Consider the following 22,946-nt stretch of genomic DNA (forward strand, 5'->3'; position numbering starts at 1 on the left):
GGAACATCACAGCACTGATATATTCTGCTGAGGTTCCGTTTGAATTTAATCCCCTCGTAGTTGGGTTTCCCTGCGAGGAGGTTTGGGCATACTGAATTGATACGTTGCACATGCAACAACAGCTCACAGCAGTCTGATTTACACATATTCTTGTTTTGCGGGCTTTACAAGTATGAACAAGATATATTTATCCTCCCAATTTTAAGACGTCATAAACTTAAGCAATGCTGAACGGCATTATATTTCCTAAAGAAACTTTCTGACCCCTTCACATGTTTATCAATAGCCACATTCTTATGGGCCTGTGTAAGGAGGAGGACATTTTTGGGACCCTAGTCTCCCATAAGGTGATTAGGAAGTAACCAAGTTGAATACTAGGGATTGTAACATATTGTAACATATTGTCATTTTTTACCCCCTGAGCAATGTTTTCAATGGGATAATTCTGCTGTTTTAAAGTTTTAATGGATGTATTGCTTGTTTTTATCTCTACCTGACTTTTTATTGTAACGATGGGCTAGCTGTAAGATTCATACAAGTCTTCTGTGAAAAAGAGTTTGAGCCCAACATGTTTTATTACAGTTTTTTTGCATTTGTTCTGATTTGTATTTTAAATGGATCAAATAAAAGTTAATTGATTGACATGCTCTTTTCTTTGTAAAGATTTCCCTTTTTCCACAGTGATACTTGATGAAGCAAGGATTCACACGTTAAGCAACTTGCTTGTATTCATGAACCTCGAATAACCCTCATTACGTAATCAACCTGTTTTGTCTTACTAATCTGCCCCTTGTCCGACATTTTGGGTGTCCGAGAGAAGCTTGCTTATGTGTCTATCAATATTAATAGGCTTGCAACCTAAAATGGCCGCTGCTACGCGGGAATTTAAACTGCGCATGCGTCGGTCATACCCATGTGACGTGACGTATTCAATGTCTTGGTGGGAAACTAGTTGCACATGCGCAATAGAACTAAAATGGCTGCTCTGTGTTCTCACATGCTTGATGCTTGCTTGCTGCTTTCGCTAAGCTGTTCGTTCTGCTTAAAACTTAATGCTTTAGTTATTATAAAGTAATTGGAGTAGTATAGTAGTTCATGGTATACAGTGAAATCATTTATTCTATGTTCTAAAACTGTTTCTTTTCCATTTCATGTACACTTCGAAACTTGGTCAATTATATCACGCTGTACTCCATTTTGAATGAAACTGCGTCTGCGCAAGATCTGCGAGTCTCCAGAGCAGATGACCTTTGAATCTCCGCCAAGGAGCTGATTGACTGGGAGGATGCTCCTGAGAACCTGAACTTCAACCCAGCTAGAAGAAGCTGAACTGTACTAAATTGAAACAAATGTATACGATATTATATTCACCATTGTTAACCGAAAAGCATATGTCATGAGAACCTGGAATTTAAGGGGCGGGTACGGAAACTGAATAAAGAGCCTGAGAAAGTCCAGAAAATAGGTGGTGTGATGACCTGTCCTCCTCCTTTGTCCAATCAAAATTGGGGATCCTTGCACTTGCAACATCGGGGGGTGGTACACTGACCTGAAAAACAGTATAACTAGCGTAAGTTTAGCTAGAGAAATTGTCCGACTTGTCCAAAAAGCTGACCTGTCACTGACCCAACGCACTTGATCCAGCGGGTCTAAAGAAATTCAATCTCATATATAATCTCTACACCAAGACACTCACCATTATTCATAAAACTATCACTAGGCCCATTCTTAGCAAAGATTTGTATATTTGACCTACTGAATCATATGACCTAATTATTTAAATCTAACACATACATTAATTAAGTCACATATAAAGGAAATGGATTACCTAATGGTAACGCAAAGAAACGATCAAGACCAGCTTGTCATTTCAAAAAATTTTTTTTTTAATTTTATTCATAAGAAAGCTTAACTCTTTATTAGCAGTTTTATTTCAATATTTAATTCATCAGTGGCACAAAAGATTAGCAAACCATAGAATCAACAACAGCATGAGAAAAGCTCAAACAGATATTTATTTAATTCTCCATCGCCTATTTCATTAATTTAGCTAAAGGAAAAACCTGTAAGTAAAGCAAAATTCTTATTAAGTCTTACGTGAGAGGGAAAACTGGCAGCGTCTCTGGAGCACAGGATCGATCGAACAGTGCTCTTAGCAAGGGGGCAATTCTTATAGTATTTTCCTATCTAAAACTAACTAAAAGAATACAAATATTTGAGCAGAACTGAATTTCATTGGCTGTTAAATGTCTTTCGATGCGGTCATCATCCATCTCTCACATAGCCAGAGTCACTTTCAAAAGTACTATTGCTCATGAGTATGACACCGGCAGCTTCCGAAGAAAGTAACATTTAATTAAAGCAAAAACTTCCTTCGTCCGCTCATGCTTTTCCGTCTTTCCGCTGCCGAACGACAAGTCGGCCTTGACCAAGGAACAAATTGAACCAAATGTCCTAAGCTTCCACACAGCCTTCGTTTGCAAGCCTCTCTCCAAGAATTAATGTAGAAAGATATAATTTTTTTCATTCCTGCGTAGCTGTGCAAAGCTCACTCTGGTCAGGCTTTTCTGTCATCCATTTTAGAAGTAGGCCTCAAGGCTTTTGCATGCAGTGCAATGAGGGTGTCTAGTATGCAAAGACAATAATTAATTTAAGAAATAATAATTATTCTGTTACCCACCCTTTCCACTAAGTTTAACCCATTAGCTATGTTACCTAGTTTTGCATACAAACAAATAAACAAACACATACTCATGAGACGACAATACGTAAACAAAAGCACATTTAAAGAATGCACATGCTATTATTTCCAAAATGGCTGCAGTTAGTAAATAACAAACAAGAGACAAAGTAAATGTATTATTCAAAGCAAAACGACAAACATATCAAGAGCACAAATGATTAAACCCATGTGTTCATGATGGTGCATATTAACCTAGGTTGAGTCAGTAAACATACAAATCATGCAACACACATTAGTAAAAAAATAAAAATCACAAAAGTTTCATTTGTCACAAACTTCTTAGAAATAAATCTGAAAGTCCGCTCAATAGGTGACTGAAAGCAGAGAGTTGCGAAGCACTTTGCTGGGAGGTTCGAGAAAACCCAATCGGGGTTTTGGGAAGTGAAAGTGCTGCCAAGCACTTTGCTGGGAGGTTCGGGAACCCAATCAGGGTTTTGGGAGATTCCTTGCAGAGAGGGCGTATTGCCGGCATTGCAACCGAAGCTGCAGGTGTTGGTCGTAACCTTTGGTGAACCCGGTCCTGATCCAAATTCTGGGGTTATCCTGTCCTGACTGTCCATGAGCTGCACCTGCTCGTCTACTGGCACCTTAGTCCTTAGGGTTTCTTCCCGCCTTTTCCAACTGACCCGTGGCCAGGGTTGGTCTTCACTCTATCCTAGGTAAATATAAAGTCTGTATGGGTGATTGCCTTTCTAAAAATTGCATTTCTAAATCCTCGAATATTGCAAAGCTAAATTGCATATGCTCTTTTTCTTCCCTGTTCCCTTGGTAAATGAGTTATTTGTATATTACTAACTTTAGCATGTTCCCGTTTTCAACCCACCTTTAGTAAATGCTAAACAGTTTCTATATAGTATATTGTTCTTTTTTCTGACACTCCCTTTAGGAAATAAGTTGAATCTATAGAATGTTCTAACTCTTACCTTCCTTATAGTTTAATGGTACTAAACCGAATTCTCGAATTACATAGTTGCATTTCTCCTTTTTCAAACTATTATTATATTGATGAAAGTCTTTGGGTTTAGTATGTTCCCTTTCTTTACCCTCCTTTAATCAAGTCACGAAAGATTGTTATCTAAATATAGTATGTTCCTTGTTCCTACCTTCCCTTTCAGTTTAAAGTTCTTAAATGCTTAGCATACTCTATTTCTTGCATAGCTATACGCTGTTTATGATTTTGAATATAGATAGCCTAATTTGTTTTAACCTTATGCTCATGACATATGATGATGAAGATGATTAGATAAAACTTTGAACCTACCCAGAGTCTGTGGTTATTTCATATTTTACAAATGTTATGAATGTTTTTGAGTACCTAGCTTAAAACTCAACTCCCTGATCCAAAGTATTTAGGTTCTTAGTATCTACATTGTTAGGTTATAGATATAGGAATTAGTATTGGAGAATCACAAATTATACTGATAGTAGTGCGTGAGTTACCTAAGTAAAGTTAAGCTGTGTAGTTTTGAAATTATGGGCCCAGGTGAGTATTAATAAAAATTTACTAGCTGGGTGACCTGCGCGCTCTATCAGTATACTTTTCTGGTAGCAGTAGTATGGTTAGGGATCAGTTAAAAGTTAGGTAGTTAGTTAGTTAGTAGGTTAAAATTCATATTTTATTGATCGATCAAAATGTGCTATTATTGAAATGTTTATTTGATGCTGCTATATTGAAGTTTATGTATTAATCAAACTTGATCGTACCTGTTATATGTTTTGTCTGGAATCCCGGGGGCATAATAGCGGGTGGTAATAGAAGCCACATCGCAGTGAGGTCACTTACTAGAGGAAAATTAGTGCATGGTTGGGCAGAACTGGAAGCACTAATTAGGGTTTTCTGTACAAATGGTTGAATAAATGATAGCAACGAGTTCGCTAGCAAAACTTCTATTGTGATATAACCTAGTAAGGGTCACACTGGAAGGAGTAGCAGGTTCGTCGGAGCTTGATTGATAGCTAAAGGGTTCGCTGGTGAAACTTTATACTTAGTATAAATCCCAGAGTGGATGAGTCGAGGGAGTAGCAGGTTCTCTAATGCTTGTGTGAAGGATAGGCAGAAGGGATCTATCCGCAGTATATGAAAAGTAGACAGAAGCGGTTTACTTGCAGTGAAATAAATCTTTCCTTTCTAGACACTCAAGTACAGTGGCGAATATTTTACATTGTAAATTAAACAAAGCACTTGCACTTTAAAGAAAGAAATAGAATTTCAGTTACCTTGTGAAGGAGGGAGTCAGTTGCGGAGCTGAGCTGACGTCACTCAGTGCCGCACTGGTATTGGTTGGAACAGCGGGCGTGTAGCTGAGACAGTATTGTAAAGGAGGGGTGAGTGCAGGAGCGTGAGAGCTTGACTCACGGTGAAAAGCTGCCCATCCATTGGTTGAAAATTATTTGCAACCACAGTGTTGATTGGTTGTCGAGAAAAATAAGACCCGCTAGTATTGGAAGTGATTTTGTAAACAAAGAAAACTTGTAGAAAGTATATGTGGTATCCAACTTTTCCAGAGATTAGACCTGATCCCACATACAGGCCATGCGAGGTAGACCTCGCAAAATGTACGGAAGCAAGAGAAAAATGACTTTCGTAGACAAAGTTTAAAATTATTTCAAGGAAGACAAACCCATTAAAACTAGAGAAGGAGTTATTATTCCCCCACCAAACACTCCCGCATCCTTCATGATGTTTGATAAAGGTTACCATTCTTGTGTATGGTTAGAGAACTGGGTGGAATATACCAAAGATGATGGAATTTGAGCATTCCCTTTAGAAGGTACCTTTAGTGGAAGAATTTTGTTCAACTTGAGAACCCGAATGAATGATTTACATCCTAGAGCTAGATTGACACAATATGAGGCGTTAGAGGAATGGGAAATAGAAGCTTTTGAGCGGGACAGACCAAGAATTTACAAAGCGTTAAGTAAGTTTTACCCAAGAGTTAAAAGAGAAACCAAAGAAAAAAGAATGAAAGAATCGAGGCAGAATATGCTAGTGGAAGGACTGTACCCAGTCCTAACGGTAGAGGAGCCTGTGGGAGGTAAAAAACTGAGAAAACTAGACATTTAATGACTAGTGGTGATTCTGATGACGATTACATGGAGGATTTATTAATGAAAATCCACCACCCTATAATGAAGAAACGAGAATAGTAAATCCAAATAACCCATTCTTTAGGCCTCACTGTAATGAGGGGTCAATCACATCAAACCCGACTGCTCTGTTTTTTAAGCCACCTTTAATTCCGCAAGTGATACATGAGACCTATCGGAAGGGTATTACAAGAAGAGAAACGGAAGCTTTAAATAAACAGAGAAGTGAATTAATTCAGAAGATTTCCCAATTAAATATAAGTCCTGAGGCTTTGACAATTCCAGTAACTATTGGCTCAGTTGTTCCATTGTACGGAGATAAACAAGCTAGTTCAAAAGCTCCAGTTATAACTACATCAGTAGTACAGTCAAGAAAAGAACCCCTGATAGTAGATGATCAGGCAAGTGAATGTGAATCAGTAATTTGCTTAATGGATTTACCAATACGAGAGCCTGAATGTGGTTCCATGAGAAAAACCACTCCTGTACCCGCAAGTGAAGTACAGATAGAAACTTCATCAGGTACGAGAAGTGCCACTGTAGTAACTCCGGAAGAAATAGAAAGACCAAAAATGCAGCCCAAGCCGTTAGACATATATAAAGTAAGAATTTAAATAGAAGAATTGATGTCGGGAAATGTGGGATTGGCAAGATTAAATACCCTTAGTGAAGACGAATTGCTGTTTGTCTGCAAAAGCATCACTAGAAATATAAGGGTGTTTCATGAAAAAATAATGGATATGGCAGCTAGCAATGGAATTGACATTGGCAAATCTAAAGTGTTGCAGAAACCTTATCGAGTAGAATTTTCTGACAAAGATTTAGAAAACATGAATGTGTCAGGGAAAAAGGTCCAGATCAGAGAGCTGATGAATTTAATGCAGAAATGGGGTGAATTAGAGAAATGGAAAGCAAGAGGGGCAAAGAAAAAGGAGGAAGTACGATCAAGACAATTGGCTTCAGAATATGTCTTAAGAGAGGCAGACAAGGTAGAAAAATTATGTTCCATGCGAGAAATACCAGGTGGAGGATATGTACATTTGCCATGGTCCAGACAAGATATTGTATCATTTACAAATGACTTCCCAAAATTACGAGAGAAACCTGTAGAGTGATACAGACAGGTCGAGAGATTTGTGAAAGTTTCAAAATGCCTCCTGAAAGATTTAGATGGTTTCTTTGACATTGTAGTTCCTGTAGATCTGTGGACAGAATGTAAAATTGCTGTTGATTGGCCAAATGAGGAATACCCTAGAGACCCAAAAACAGGGGCTCCTTCCGAAGATGTCACGAGAAAGTACAATCAGGTGATGTTGTACCTAAAAGGAAAGGTGCCTGCAAAAGAGACAGACTGGACCCGAATAGATAGCACTACTCAAAATCGAGATGAAACTGTACATTCATATTATGAGCGTCTGTTACAAGTGTTCAAGACGTATAGTGGCCTGGACAACATCGAAATGAAAGACATGACCCACTTCATTTATCGGTTTGTGTTAGGGTTAAGGCCTGAGATCTCACAGTGGATCAAATACAATAAAATCTGCTGGCAAGCTAAACCAATTGATGAAGTTCTTAAATATGCTAAATACTGTGAAGATGAACTGGAAAATAAACGAAAATAATTGAAAGAAAAAGTCATGTGGGCACAGGTAAAATTAGCAGAGCACCAAGAACAGCAGTTAAGTAAAATGACAAATACTCAGAATCAGAGCCCTGGGAGTGGGGGAAAACCGAGGGTAAAAATGAGCAGAGAAGAGGCCTGAAAGAAATTTCCCTGCCATGGGTGCGGAAAGAGGGGGCACTGGAGGGACGAGTGTAAGGCTGAGCAGAATGATAATGTACAAATTAATGATTTAAATCCACAGGCGCAGAATGAGGTACCACGGAAGACCCAGCAACAGGTAAAACAAAATCAGTTGCCTCGTGACCTAGGCCAAATTATAGGAGCAAAGCACAACAGGGTGAAGACACCGAAGTTTGGGAAGGAAGGGAGGATAGAAATGCAGCAACTTCACAATTCCTGTTAAAAGATACATTCCTCTGTGACGAACTTTACTGACGGTGCCTGAGGGGGGAGGACGAGGAGTGCATGCTTGGCGCCTCCTTGCCGGTGGACCAGTCAGGGCCATACATTGAAGGAAAGATTGAAGGAAATGACGTCACCTTTCTGTTGGACACTGGTGCTACCCGTTCTATTGTGAGAACAGCAGATGTTCCAAACCTACCCCTCTCGGAAGAAGCGATCCAAGTAGTGGGCGTTTCTAATAAATTAATTAGTACCCCCGGAACAGAACACATGGAAATTAAAATAGGGAATTTCAAGAGATGCATAGATTTGTTGTCTGTGATTCAAGTCCTGTGAACTTATTAGAACAAGATTTGCTGTGTAAACTGAACTGTACCATCTTTTGCCCTCCAAATGGCGTCAGAATTCAGACCCCAGATGATTATATAAATTAATGTTGATAAGACCTGACTCAGAAATTAAAAGACTGAAAATACAAGACTTACCTGAAGAACTCCAACAGACAGTGAAACCAGAGGTATGGCATTTTACTGGAAAAGATGTAGGATTAATGGAAAACGTTGACCCAATTAAAATAACCATAAAAGAAGATGCAGTTTACCCGAATACTCGACAGTATAAAATGAGTGCAGAAGTAAAAGCCGGGGTTGCTATTGAAATAAAAAGGTTGTTGGAAGCAGGCATTATGCAAGAGGTGTTGAGCAGTCCTTGTAATTCGCTCATAATTGGAATAAAGAAACCACTGGTAAGTACAGGGTCGTACAGGACCTGCGCAAGGTTAATAACATCGTTGTTCCTTGCTGTCCTATTGTGCCAATCCTAGCAGTGATCTTGTACCAAATACCATGGAATGCTGGATGGTTTACTGTCATTGATTTATGCCATGCATTCTTTTTAATTCCATTGCATCCAGACAGCAAATTTCTTTTCTCATTTGAATTTGACAGTCATGTTTACGTTTGGAATCGTGTTCCTCAGGGGTACACAGAGAGTCCTTCAATTTTTTATCAAATTTTGCAAAAATGCCTTGAATCCTTGGTATTGCCTGGAGAATCAGTCCTGGTGCAATATATAGACGACCTCTTGGTAGCATCTAAAAGTAGAAGAGACTGTGTCGTTGACACCATTGCCTTACTGAACCATTTAGGTGAAGGAGGACATAAAGTGTCGCCAGACAAACTACAGTTCTGTACCTCCTCAGTGAAATATCTAGGGCACCAGATAGAGAGAGGTGTCAGGAAGGTTACCACAGAAAGAATTAGAATAATTCGAAACATGGAACTGCCCAATACCCAGAAAGAAATCGGAATGTTTCTTGGAGTTGTAGGATACTGTAGGCAGTGGATTGTGGGATTTGCAGTCTTAGCAAGAACATTGATAAAAATGACAAAGAAAGGAGCAAAGGACCCAGTGGAGTGGGATGATGAAAGCATGTCAGCTTTTGTGAAATTATGAGAATGTCTGTGCACAGCTCCTGCATTAGGAATGCCTGACTACTCAAAGGAGTTTGCACTGTTTTGTGACACACAAGACAATTGTGCACTTTCCGTCCTGACCCAAATTAATGGTTTAACTAGACGTCCAGTAGCATATTTTTCCTCTACTTTGGATCCAGTGGCTGCTGGATTACCTGGATGCCTGAAAGCAGTAATTGCAACTTGCATGAGTCTTGAACAGAGTGAATCCATTATAATGGGACATCCTGTAACTGTGTATGTTCCATATGCAGTTGTAATTTTATTGACCAGAACAAAAACTCAGTATCTCACACCTAGTCGGCTGACTAAGTATGAGAGAATTCTTGTAGGTGCAGGAAATGTAACCATTGCCCGATGTAATATTTTGAATCCAGCTACCCTACCACCAAATTCACTCACAGCAGAAGTGAAGGGAGAAGTTGAGCATGACTGCCTTGATCTGACTGAGTATAGCACGAAACCCCGCCCAGATATAAAAAAAGTGCCCCTAGCTGACGAAGATTATGAGTTATTTGTAGATGGCTCATGCATGAGACATGAGGACGGAGGCTTAAGCGCTGCTTATTCAGTATGTACTTTGGGAGGTCCAATGGAAGTATCCTATTTGCATGGAGTCAAGTCTGCACTAATAGCTGAATTGGTTGCATTGGCAAAAACCTGTAAATTTGGAAGGAACATGAAAATAACCATATACACTGATAGCCAGTATGGTTATGGTGTTGTGCATGACTTTGGCCAATTATGGTTGCAAAGGGAGTTTCTGACTACTTTAGGTACTCCTATCAGAAATGGAAATTATGTGCAAGATTTACTTGAAGCAATCCAGTTACCAAAAGAATTGGCAGTGGTCAAGTGTGCTGCTCACAAATCTGGCAATGACAAAGTGACAGCAGGTAATCGATATGCTGACCAATTGGCCCAACATTGTGCAAAATACAAATTGGCTATTAATAAAAAGATGGGATTAAACGGAAACAGCTCCCAACTTCTGATGCTTGAAGGAATAAAAATATGGGAAGAAGTGAGAGATTTACAGAATGCAGCAGAATCAAAAGAAAGGGAAAGATGGAGAAAGTTTGGTTGTCAGAGAAGGAATGAGGATGGTGTCATTGTTTACCTTGATGGCATGCCTGTGTTGCCAGACTGTCTGTTTGCTCCTATGGCTAGATTGATACATGGAGACACACATTTGGGAAGAGATGCTATGATACGCATCTTTAGGCAAACATGGTTCAATTCGAAGTTCAGAAACAAGCAGAAACACTTTGCCAAAGGTGCCTGGTTTGTCAACAATTCAATCCCGGAAAGAAAACTGTAGTTGTGCCAGGAAAGATTGGAAAGGCAGAAGGCCCTTTCATTCGATTACAACTTGACTTTATTCAGTTACCCCCTTGTCAAGGAATGAAGTACGTCCTTTTCATTGTCTGTCTATTTTCAAAGTGGGTGGAAACTTATCCTGCTCGTAGAAATGATAGCATCACTGTAGCCAAACTGTTACTTAGGGAACTGATACCACGGTACGGATTTCCAGTCACAATTGAATCAGACAGAGGTGTGCATTTCCATAGCGAAATAATAAGACAAATTTGTGAAGCCTTCAAAATTACGCAAAACGACACTGTGCATATCGCCCAGAGGCTTCTGGAGTGGTAGAACAACTGAATGGCACTATCAAATCAAGATTGTGAAAAATGTGTGAATCTACTCAAATGGAATGGCCAGATGCTTTGCCACTTGTTTTGATGGGACTCAGAAGTATTCTAGACCGGAACACAGGCTTGAGTCCACATGAGATACTGATGGGAAGAGCAATGCGGCAAGCATGGGTGCCAGGATACAAACTGATAAGCATATCTGACGATTTGGTACTAGAATGCTGCAAGCAACTGGCTGACCAAGTGTGTTCTGTCTCTCACCAGATTGGGGAAGACGCTGTCGCCAGACCAACAACTCCGGCACATGACTTGAACCCAGGTTATTGGGTCGTAATAAAGAAACATACTCGGAAGAGTTGACTTGCACCAAAGTGGGGAAAACCAAGATAAGTAATTCTAGTTACCACAACAGCTGTGAAGTGTGCAGGTGTGCCACGGTGGATTTATGCCAGCCATACGGAGAAAGTGACAGAACCTGAAGAAACTGAGGCTGAAGGTTGTGCAGCTGAGGGGTCTCAAGAAATTGGTCCTGAAGTAGCTGAAGAAGAACAACCGAGCTCCAGTCAAGATGATTGGGTCCCAATAATCGACCTGACTCTAGATCCAATAAGAACAAGAAGACAAACCTATTTAGATAGAGAGTGGGATAGTGAGGACGAGACAGGAATAGAAGAAGATAATCAGATCATCGAATTCCAAATCAAATCTGATGATGAGGAAGACCAGATAGGGAAAGAACAGATTATTGACACTCCTCCAAGAACTCCAGAGCCTGAAAAAGGGACAGATAGAAAATAGAGCAGAAGTTCAAGCGGAAGAAAATCAAAAGTTCGAAGTGCTTGAACAGGATAAGATAGAACGAGATAAATGTGTTCAGGAAGAAGAAATTGAAACAAAACAAAGCCAAAACCAGCAAACACCTGAACAAGGCCAGTTTAGCAACCAGGCAGAATAAGCTAAAATAAGACCTGGAACTAGTCAGACAGGAAGGTATAAAGAAGACAATAAAGTAGATGTGCCACAACTGAGCGAGAATAAAAGAGCATTTGAAGAAGGCCAAAGCACAGTGCCAGTTAAAAGATTCAGAAAAAGGAGATAAAGTACCGAGATTTGTCAAAAGACTGAGACTAAGACTAAAGACTATCGACGAAGAACTTGAGCAAGAAATTCAAGACTCCAGTAAAACTGATCCATCTGTGATAAAACCTAAGAGAAGAAGTGCCCGAATAAAGAGACTGAATAACAAGTATCAGAGTCCTGAATGGACTTATCTGGTGTTGGAGGACTTTGAAAACCTTGAAATAAGTGACGAAAGTGATGAAGAATTGATTACTGACCAGACTGATGAAGAAGTGAAACCAACCTTAAAGTTGCCCTGAGTAAGAAACCTGTGCAAAGTTACAAAGATGGGTTGAAGCTTGTATTGAGTCAAAATGTCTGATTCCTCTGTGAATGGAAGACCGAGACTAAATTGTTGTAAAACATGCTGCAAAGTATGTTTATGTAGTGTAGCATTAGTACTTATGCTATGGATAGGACTAACAATAACTATTCCTTACATGATGAGTAGAGATACTAATTAATACCCTACTAAATCAGTGACAAAGGACACAGAAGAGCTACAAACGAAAGATACACCACAAAAACTAGACATACAAGAGAAAGCACTTAGCCTTAGACACACTAAAATGGACTTAGATGCATCAGATGAGGAAGGACTGCATTATAATAGAACTCCTTTAAATGTATTTGCAAACCTTTTAGTACATTACGTAGAAGCAATGGAGATAGAAGACTATTACGTCTGTATGAAGCTACCTACTTCAGTAACGTACTTCAGTGACATACCATCACTTGCCACTAACATGTGGAATTTCCTGTAGTATTCTAGCTAGTTTTTTTCTATAAGAGAGGACCCTTACAGTATTATTACTCTAATTCAGATGTGATATTTTTTGAGCTTCCTATACGTAGACACCTGAATCCTGTACATACTAAGAGTGATGTAACACGTTATATGGATGAATAATTCTAACTATAGGTACAATAGATATAGGTGAAGCACACAGAGATAACTTGACATGTTCCTTACACAGTGATAGGTGGAAGGGGTCCCAGTAATGAACGAACAAATTTAAAAAACAGAGATACAAATAAATCAATCAAGAAACGAATATGTTCACATTGTTTTAATCACAATGTGAATGTATATACCAAATATATACTTTGTATCAAACAAGAAAGTACATTAGTGGTTTCACAGTGCCCCAAACGACAAGGGGGGGAGGGAAAGTGATCCTGTGAGGATAAAGTGAAGGGAAAGTGGGAGGAATATGCAAGTGACACTTTAGTCAATGTATATATGAAACATTACTCCATACTACGCAGTCTGTGCAGAAATGAGGACCATATGGTTCAAAGTAGTATTTACACAAAACAACATACTCCACAAAGTTCAAACAATGAAAACAATGAGGCGTGGAGTTGATAATGCAAATGGTTGTCGACGTTTCGACCCTCTAAAATGCAGGTACAATTACTGTCCTTACGGTGGGGTCTTCATCAGGACGGGGGTAGGGGACACACCACAAGGTGGTAGCCAAAAAGGACGCGGGTTCAGTCAATCAGCGCGGTCCAAAGGTTTCGTCAGTAATGGCGAAACACGAGGTGGTAGCTGCAAGACCCCAATTCAGTCTATGTTGTTTGTTCGAGGTGCCGTCAGTAATCTCGAAACTCGGATTATGGAAAGCGCAATTAAAAATCGATCGTGGTAAAGTCTGGATGAGTCAGACAAGCTGTGGGCTGTCCGGGTATGGAGTGAAGCACATCCCGCAACGAGCTGGAAATCGCATCGCACATGATTTATTTATTTGTATCTCTGTTTTTTAAATTTGTTCGTTCATTACTGGGACCCCTTCCACCTATCACTTTGATAACCCAGGTCCCAGTGACTTCAGCTGGGTACTACCCCCTGTCAATATCCATGTTCCTTACACAAACAAGAGCAAATGTTTCTAAATATGGCAGAGAAAATAAGAGAAAGTTTCTAAAGAAAGGTGAATGACAAAAAAAGCAGGAAACCCCTAAATGGGCTGAAAATATAGGGAGCACATTAAATGGTGGAGCTAATGCTGCTATGTTGCTGGATTTCGAAAAGAAGGGGAAACTTTGTCTTCACAGAGAGAAGACTAATTATTATACTAACATATTGATTGGTTCCAGTACCTGTGAGCACAATTACAAGGTAATTGGAGGTTGGGGTTTCAAAAATGGGTCAGAACCTGTGTTTCCCGGAAATATTACATATGTGGAAACAAGGCTTATTTCAAATTTCCAGACCATTGGTATGGAAGCTGTTATTTTGGTATTGTCTTCCCAAAGATATACCATGTAAATGAAGTCACTGGAAGTAATGAAGGAACTAATGGATTAATACGTAGTAAAAGAGAAAGTGTTGGAGAAATAATAGGTGATATATTTAGTGCATTGATACCTACAGTGGGAGTGGCTCTGAATACACACAGTATTTGCAAATTGTCAACAGTAGTAGATCGGTTATCAACTGACACTGCTGGAGGTTTCCTGATGGTCAATACCGAATTGGTTGCGATCAGATCTATGGTTTTACAAAATCGACTTGCTCTTGACACCCTATTGGCAAAAGAGGGCGGAGTCTGTAGAATGTTGAAAGCACAACATTGTTGCACGTATATTCCAGACAAAAGTGTTGAAATTAAGAAGTATGTGAAAAACATAACTAATTTGGAAAGAGAGCTTAAACCACTGGAGGTTGATAGTGCCTGAAAGAGACTAACTGATGGTCTCTCCTCTGTAGGTAATTGGTTTTCTAATCCAGGTAAGAGTCTTGTGAGTAAAATACTGGTGCCAATAGCGGGAATAGGTTTAATAGTGTTCATTATAATAATTTGCTGCAAATGTCAAAAGCACAAAAAGAAATATACTGTGAGAATAGGTGAGGAATAAAATATACAAAAAGATGAAAAATTATCATCCTAATAAAGGCGCTGAGAAAAAGCTAAATAGAAAGTTTGAAGAGATTAAAATGGGTGAAATGTGAAAAGTTGGCATCTGGTTCCATTAATAGTGATGATAGTAAATATCATCAAAGAGGGGATTGATGGAGCAAGGATTCACAAGTTAAACGACTTGCTTGTATTCATGAACCTCGAATAACCCTAACTACGTAATCAACTTGTTTTGTCGTATTAATCTGCCCCCTGTCTGACATTTTGGGTGTCCGAGAGACGCTTGCTTATGTGTCTATTAATATTAATACGCTTGCAACCTAAAATGGCCGCTGCTACGCGTGAATTTAGACTGCGCATGGGTCAGTCATACCCATGTGATGTGACGTATTCAATGTCTTGTTGGGAAACTAGTTGCACATGCACAATAGAACTAAAATGGCTGCTCTGTGTTCTCAAATGCTTGATGCTTGCTTGCTGCTATCGCTAAGCTGTTCGTTCTGTTTAAAACTTAATGCTTTAGTTATTATAAAGTAATGGGAGTAGTATAGTAGTTCATGGTATACAGTGAAATCATTTATTCTATGTTCTAAAACTGTTTCTTTTCTGTTTCATGTAGACTTCGAAACTTGGCCAATTATATCACGCTGTACTCCATTTTGAATGAAACTGCGTCTGCGCGAGATCTGCGAGTCTCCAGAGCAGATGACCTTTGAATCTCCGCCAAGGAGCTGATTGAATGGGAAGATGGTCCTGGGAACCTGAACTTCAACCCAGCTAGAAGAAGCTGAACTGTACTACAATTGAAACAAATGTATACGATATTATATTCACCATTGTTAACCGAAAAGCATATGTCATGAGAACCTGGAATTTAAGGGGCGGGGACGGAAATTGAATAAAGAGCCTGAGAAAGTCTAGAAAATAGGTGGTGTGATGACCTGTCCTCCTCCTTTGTCCAATCAAAATTGGGGATCCTTGCACTTGCAACATTGGGGGTGGTACCCTGACCCGAAAAACAGTATAACTAGCGTAGGTTCAGCTAGAGAAATTATCCGACTTGTCCGAATAGCTGACCTGTCACTGACCCAACGCACTCAATAGGTGACTGAAAGCAGAGAGTTGCGAAGCACTTTGCTGGGAGGTTCGAGAAAACCCAATCGGGGTTTTGGGAAGTGAAAGTGCTGCAAAGCACTTTGCTGGGAGGTTCGAGAACCCAATCGGAGTTTTGGCAGATTCCTTGCAGAGAGGGAGTGGCGCAGGCTTTGCAACCGTAGCTGCAGGTGTTGGTTGTAACCTTTGGTGAACCCGGTCCTGATCCAAATTCTGGGGTTATCCTGTCCTGACTGTCCATGAGCTGCCCCTGCTCGCCTACTGGCACCTTAGACCTTGGGGTTTCTTCCCGCCTTTTCCAACTGACCCGTGGCCAGGGTTGGTCTTCACTCTATCCTAGGTAAATATAAAGTCTGTATGGGTGATTGCCTTTCTAAAAATTGCATTTCTAAATCCTCGAATATTGCAAAGCTAAATTGCATACGCTTCTTTTCTTCCCTGTTCCCTTGGTAAATGAGTTATTTGTATATTACTAACTTTAGCATGTTCCAGTTTTCAACCCACCTTTAGTAAATGCTAAATCGTTTCTATATAGTATATTGTTCCTTTTTCTTACACTCCCTTTAGGAAATAAGTTGAATCTATAGAATGTTCTAACTCTTACCTTACTTATAGTTTAATGGCACTAAACCGAATTCTCGAATTACATAGTTGCATTTCTTCTTTTTCAAACTATTATTGTATTGATGAAAGTCTTTGGGTTTAGTATGTTCCCTTTCTTTACCCTCCTTTAATCAAGTCACGAAAGATTGTTATCTAAATATAGTATGTTCCATGTTCCTACCTTCCCTTTCAGTTTAAAGTTCTTAAATGCTTAGCATACTCTATCGCTTGCATAGCTATACGCTGTTTATGATTTTGATTATAGATATTCTAATTTCTTTTAACCTTATGCTCATGACATATGATGATGAAGATGATTAGATAAAACTTTGAACCTACCCAGAGTCTGTGGTTATTTCATATTTTACAAATGTTAGGATTGTTTTTGAGTACCTAGCTTAAAACTCAACTCCCTGATCCAATGTGTTTAGGTTCCTAGTATCTACATTGCTAGGTTATAGATATAGGAATTAGTAGTGGAGAATCACAAATTATACTGATAGTAGAGCGTGAGTTACCTAAGTAAAGTTAAGGTGTGTCGTTTTGAAATTATGGGCCCAGGTGAGTATTAATAAAAATTTCCTAGCTGGGTGACCTGCGCGCTCTATCATACTCATTCTGCAGGACGCGATAAAAGAACAAAACGCCAGTTCAATGTTTCTGCCATGCTAAGAAACATGTACTAAAATTACAAAAGGGCTCTACAATTTTTTTTTTTGTTATTTTTTGCTTTTACTATTTTCACTAGAATTAAATATACAAGAGGACATTGTATAAATATATGTTCTCCAGGCTTTGAATATTCGAAGCTTGCTGCAGTTCTAGTCTGCAATCGAGCCTTAATTGTCACTTGCTGCAGAAAAGGTTTTAATTATACATATAACCACATGCTTGTACATAAGAGTAATGGTTCTATAGATATCCTGTCTTCCTCCTCAACCTATACTCTCCCTTTCTTTTCATAGATTGTATACCATTCCCCTGTATGCAGTCATTTACCAAAAAATCAAAACTGAAGAGGCGATTTATACAGGTATTAATATATATAGGGGGGAGTCATGTTCGAACAGTTGTATGGTATATAAAGGGATTGACAGACACTGATTCCCCTGTTTTCTTCTTTATTTGCTGGAGACATATAGTGCTCTGACTACGTGGGACCTGCGTTTTTTTTCTTCCCATCCCATCTTCCTCAATTCCACCTTGATTAGCTTTGACTTATGTTGGGTGGTCTTGGTGGTGGGTGAAAGTTGAGACCTTGATTCACTCCCTTCCTATCGTTCCTGCAGACACACATGTGAGATTTGAAATTATCTAAGCTGTGTAAAATAGCTCAAACATTATAAACGTTTCATCCAAGGAAAGTTTCCTGTGCATTGACATGTATGGCATGTCTTGGTGATGTTGCCCATCAGGACATCCAGGCCAAGGAACCATATTTGTTTCTGAGCAGCGGACCAGTGGCCACCATGCCACAGTAGTTCTCATGAAAAATGTGTTTCACCTGTTGACATAGTGTTTTTTAGAATAATCACTTTGGAGCCAGCCTCCAGAATTTCCTTTTTCACATATTCAACACGTCTTCACCTCTACATTTCAATTAACTTCTGTGCTTCACTTGTTAAGTCTTGTAAGTATTGGTAAGCCAGTTTATCCAGTGAAGTTTATTGACTGGTGGACAAGTGAGGTACAGAGTTGCTGTATTCGTCATCAAGTGATTGATTTCCACCTGTGGCAGGCAGCGGGTGTCTGCACGATTATTCCTTGATCTTATGGTCATACTCAATATGATGGTGTGTTTCCCACTGGTAAAACGATCAAAACCATCTTCTTATGTGTTTTCTTATTCATTATATTCACTTTGCCCCTCATCCTTTGACATCATGTGGCAGTATTCACAGGCAACCCTACATTTGGGGTGTTCAGTGGAAAAATGGTAGTTTGAGCGTCCATCTGATTCGCATATCAAGTCAAAAGTGGCGAAACACAAAATAATTGAGTCCCTGCAGCGTGTGATGTCTGGCCGTTTTGAGACAGAATATCGAGTAGGCAATGTCGACTTACCCAAATATCTAGTTGGAAATATTGTGATTCAGAAATATCGACAGCAAGAATATCATGGTCAAGAATATCGAATTTAGGGTAAGAAATATAGTTTTTTTTTTAAAGAGAAGTCATTATTATTGTTTGCAAAAATATTGTTTAAAATATCGATTTTTTTAATTAGTGTTATAGATTTTAGTTTTTATTTTAAATGTGTGTGATATATGTTTTTTGTATAAGTATTTGTTTTTTTATTTATGTAGTTATTTTTCTTTTTACTACATTTCACGTTTTTTTATTTCTGTAGCGGGTTGTGGGTTCCTAATAAATAACACTTATAAAGTTCCTGGTTACACCAACTGGTGTCACCCCGTACTAGGACTAACTCTTCGGAGGAAGAGAAAGGATATAGGACCTAAAGCTGAAAAAGCCAGGTTTTAAATTTTTTCCAGAAGAGAATTTCCAATGGTTCAGCACGGAGAAAGAGAGGAAGTGTATTCCAGTTTTTGTCTGTCAAATAGCTGAATGATCGCGCACCCATTCCTGCTTTTTGGACTTTGGGAACTTTGACCAGATAAGTCCTGGTCGATCTAAGATGGTGTGTAGGATTATAGGGGGCGAGTAGATCATGACGATGACTCAGACCTTTGTCCTGCAAGCTGCGATGACTAATGCATAAGGCTTTAAAAAGGATTCTTTCCTTAACTGGCAGTCAATGCAAGTCATCCAGAGCTTTCCCAATGGAAGCTCTCCTGGGACACTTCAGAACTAGGCAAGCTGCCGCATTCTGAATAGATTGCAGCCTGCATTTATTTGTGGCTCCTAGATAGAGAACGTTTCCGTAGTTCAATCGAGATGTTACCAGGGCGTGGACCAGGGTTTTCCTGGCTGGGGTGGGGAGGAAGTCCAGAGTTTTCCTTTACATTTTAAGGATTCCAAAGCACTTCCCTGTAACCTTTCTTGTGAGTGCCTCAAAAGAAAGAGTAGAGACCAACCAGACTCCCAGGTGTTTAACCAGTTGATTTGGGAGTAGGAATAGGTCCCAGAGTCTATGGCCATCATGCTGATAAACAGATGGGGTGGGGGATTTCCCCACCACTAGGATCTCTGTTTTACTACCATTTAATTTAAGGTAGTATTTTTTCATCCTGGAAGCCAGGTCCTGCAGGCAAGAAGAAAACTTGGTGGCTGCTTCGTCAGAGTCATGGGACAGCGAGACAACAAGTTGAGTGTCATCTATATATGAGAAAATGGTGACACCCTGCTTTTCCAAAATCTCTGCCAAGGGTGTAATGTAGAGATTCAAATGAGTATGGCTCAAAAGTTTGCCCTGTGGAACCCCTTGAGACCGAGCTATGCTTTTGGATATATGTGGGGATTGTGCAACTTGGAAGCTCCGATCCTGCAGAAAGGAAGCCATCCATTTTAGCGCAGCTCCATCCAGCCCTCCTTATCTGAGATGTTGTAAAAGCAGTTTGTGGGTTACCGTGTTAAAGCTGCGCTAAGGTCCACTAGGACCAAGGCAACAGTCTGACCTTCATCCACACATCTGCGTATTGTCTGTGGGAAGGAGCAGTGCTGACTCCGTAGAGTACATAGCTCTAAAGACAGATTGTGTGGATTGAAGTAAATTGTGCTGGTTAATATGAACCACTACTTGTGTGTTCACCACCTTTTCTGCTATTTTGGAGAAATAAGGCTGAAGTGAAATAGGGTGCAGGTTCTCCTGCTGACTCAAGTCTACTCCTGGATTTTTCTTTAGGGAGAGAAAAATGACCGGCTTCCATATATTCAGAACGACCCCATCGTTAAAGGAAAGATCAAGAAGCTGCCATATGTAAGGCAATATTATCTCCAGGCATTCCCTCATACTTTTAGGTGTGATTGGATCCGTGGGTGAGCCGGATTTAACACTTACAGCTACCTCTTTTAAATCTTCTAATGAGGGTGGATAAAATTCAGAGAGGAAGTTGGCTCCATTCACCTCTCAATTTGGCAAAGCATCCCATTATGAGCCTCATGCAGAAAGGAATCATATATTTTTACTACATTCCTGGCAAATAAATCTACAATCTGGTTACACGACTCAGATGAGCTGGTGGCACTAGCCACAGTTCTCTCAAGCGAGGACAAGCCTTTCAGGAAGGTAAATAATTCTCTGGAAGAGTTTTTCGCCTACTCTATTCTATCATTATAGTAGGCAGCGCACTTTTTTTGATAAGGGCGTGGTAGTGATTTAAGTTCAGATTGTAGGCAGTCTTGTTGTGATCTGAGAAATCTATCCTCCATATGGTTTCTAGGAGCTTACAAGATTTTTTTGCGGTTCTTAAGGCTTCATTAAACCATGGTGCTGATTTAGTCCATCTACAGGGGAAGCTAGAGGTCTATGAAGCCCCTGAGTTTATAGGAAAATAGGGTAGGAAGTAATTTAATTACAATAAATTAATGATTTGTTTTTATTTATTTAATTTAGATTTTATAGCGTAAATTGTAGAAAAATAATTTATTTGTAACTAATTATTAATTTGTTGCTAATTAACATTAATTAATACATTAATATTTAATTATGATAATTGTGTAATTGTTTTAGGTTTGGTGGTTTGTGGGGTTCATACGGGTAAAGGGTGGCAAGTAATTCATTTTTGATTAATTAATAATAAGTTAATTGATATTAATTAATTAATTGAACATTATTTATGGAAATCGTTTAATTACTTTTAGGTGCGGGTTGTGGGATTTATAGGGTGGGAAGTAATTTATGTTTAATTAATTAATAATTATTTGTAAAATATATATTAACAAATTCACTGATAATTAGTTATGTTAATTGTGTGATTTTTTAGGTGGGGGTTGAGGGGTTTATGGGGTAAAAGGTGGGAAGTAATTTCTTTTTAATTAATTGATAATTAGTCAAAACAAAGAGACATCACACAAAAGAGCCAGCTAGCAGCCCCCACATGATCACTAAATACAATGCCAGATCTAACAAACTCAAAAACATCATGAGGAAGCATTGGGGCTTCATCCAGGCAGACCCTGTAATCGGCAAAATGGTAAGCAACTCACCTGTAGTAACCTACAAAAGACCAAAATCGCTGAAGAACAAATTGGTCCAAAGTTTCCATCAATCAGAACCAGCTGCTTCATTGTTAAAGGTCAAGGAAGGGTTTCACACGTGAAATTCCTGCAAAGCCTGTAAATGTACCACCATTCCTGACGCGTTTCAAAGCCAGGACGGCTCCTTCTTCAGAGGAAAAGTCACTGTTTGACGGAGACGCTGCCCCAAGCACTTAAAGGCATGCACTGAATCAATTATTCCCAGGTGGGTTTTGTACACTGCATGCTGGTGCTTGTAGTTGATGATAACGTGCGCCAGTAATATCGAAGTGGATTCCGTGTAGAGGTGACCAATAACAGTCATTAAAATACCCAAATAGGCCTCTGGGCCGTGAAAGCTGGCTTTTGACATTTCTCACCCCTTTTGCGCCATAATCCGATGCTGAAACATTTCTGTCTGGGCCCCACGCCGTGGTGGTAGGTCCTCTGCGGCCAGGCTACCGCATTTAACATCCAACAAAAGTTTGCCCTGAGGCGAGATCGAGCCTTCAGCAGGGTGGCTTTGATGCCGTGAATTAATTAAAACTAGTAGACTCGGTTCAGAGTTCTTTATTTCTCCATTCCTGACATGTTTCGAAGCCAGGGCGGCTTCTTCTTCAGAGGAAAAGTCACTGCTTGACAGAGACGCTGTCCCCTGCACTTAAATGCATGCGCTGAATCAATTATTCCCAGGTGGGTAAGGTACACTGCATGCTGGTGCTTGTAGTTGATGATAACGGGCGGCAGTAATATCCAAGTGGAGTCCGTGTAAAAGTGACCCATAACAGTCATTAAAATACCCAATGAGCCTCCAGGCAGTAAAAGCTCGCTTTTGACATTCCTCCTGATCACAGGAACAGCCTGACCGGGGTTTTTGAGCCTGTCGAGCACTCTAAGGGCTTGGCACCAGCGGCGAGATCTGGACAGGGCAAGAGGTGCTGCCCGACCGCAATTTCCCAAGAGAGCAGTGCCATGGGGTGGAGAGTCCGACCATCGCGAAAATGGCCGCCCCAAAGACGAGATTCAGTATAGAGAACATCGTGGGAATCTGAGCACGGCCTTGCACCGGTGAAGAGCCCAGCTGAGGAGCACGAGTGGAGGCGCTACGGTCTG

This window comes from Lissotriton vulgaris, chromosome 2_1 (genome assembly GCF_964263255.1).
Source record: "Lissotriton vulgaris chromosome 2_1, aLisVul1.2, whole genome shotgun sequence".
Classification (NCBI taxonomy): Eukaryota; Metazoa; Chordata; class Amphibia; order Caudata; family Salamandridae; genus Lissotriton; species Lissotriton vulgaris.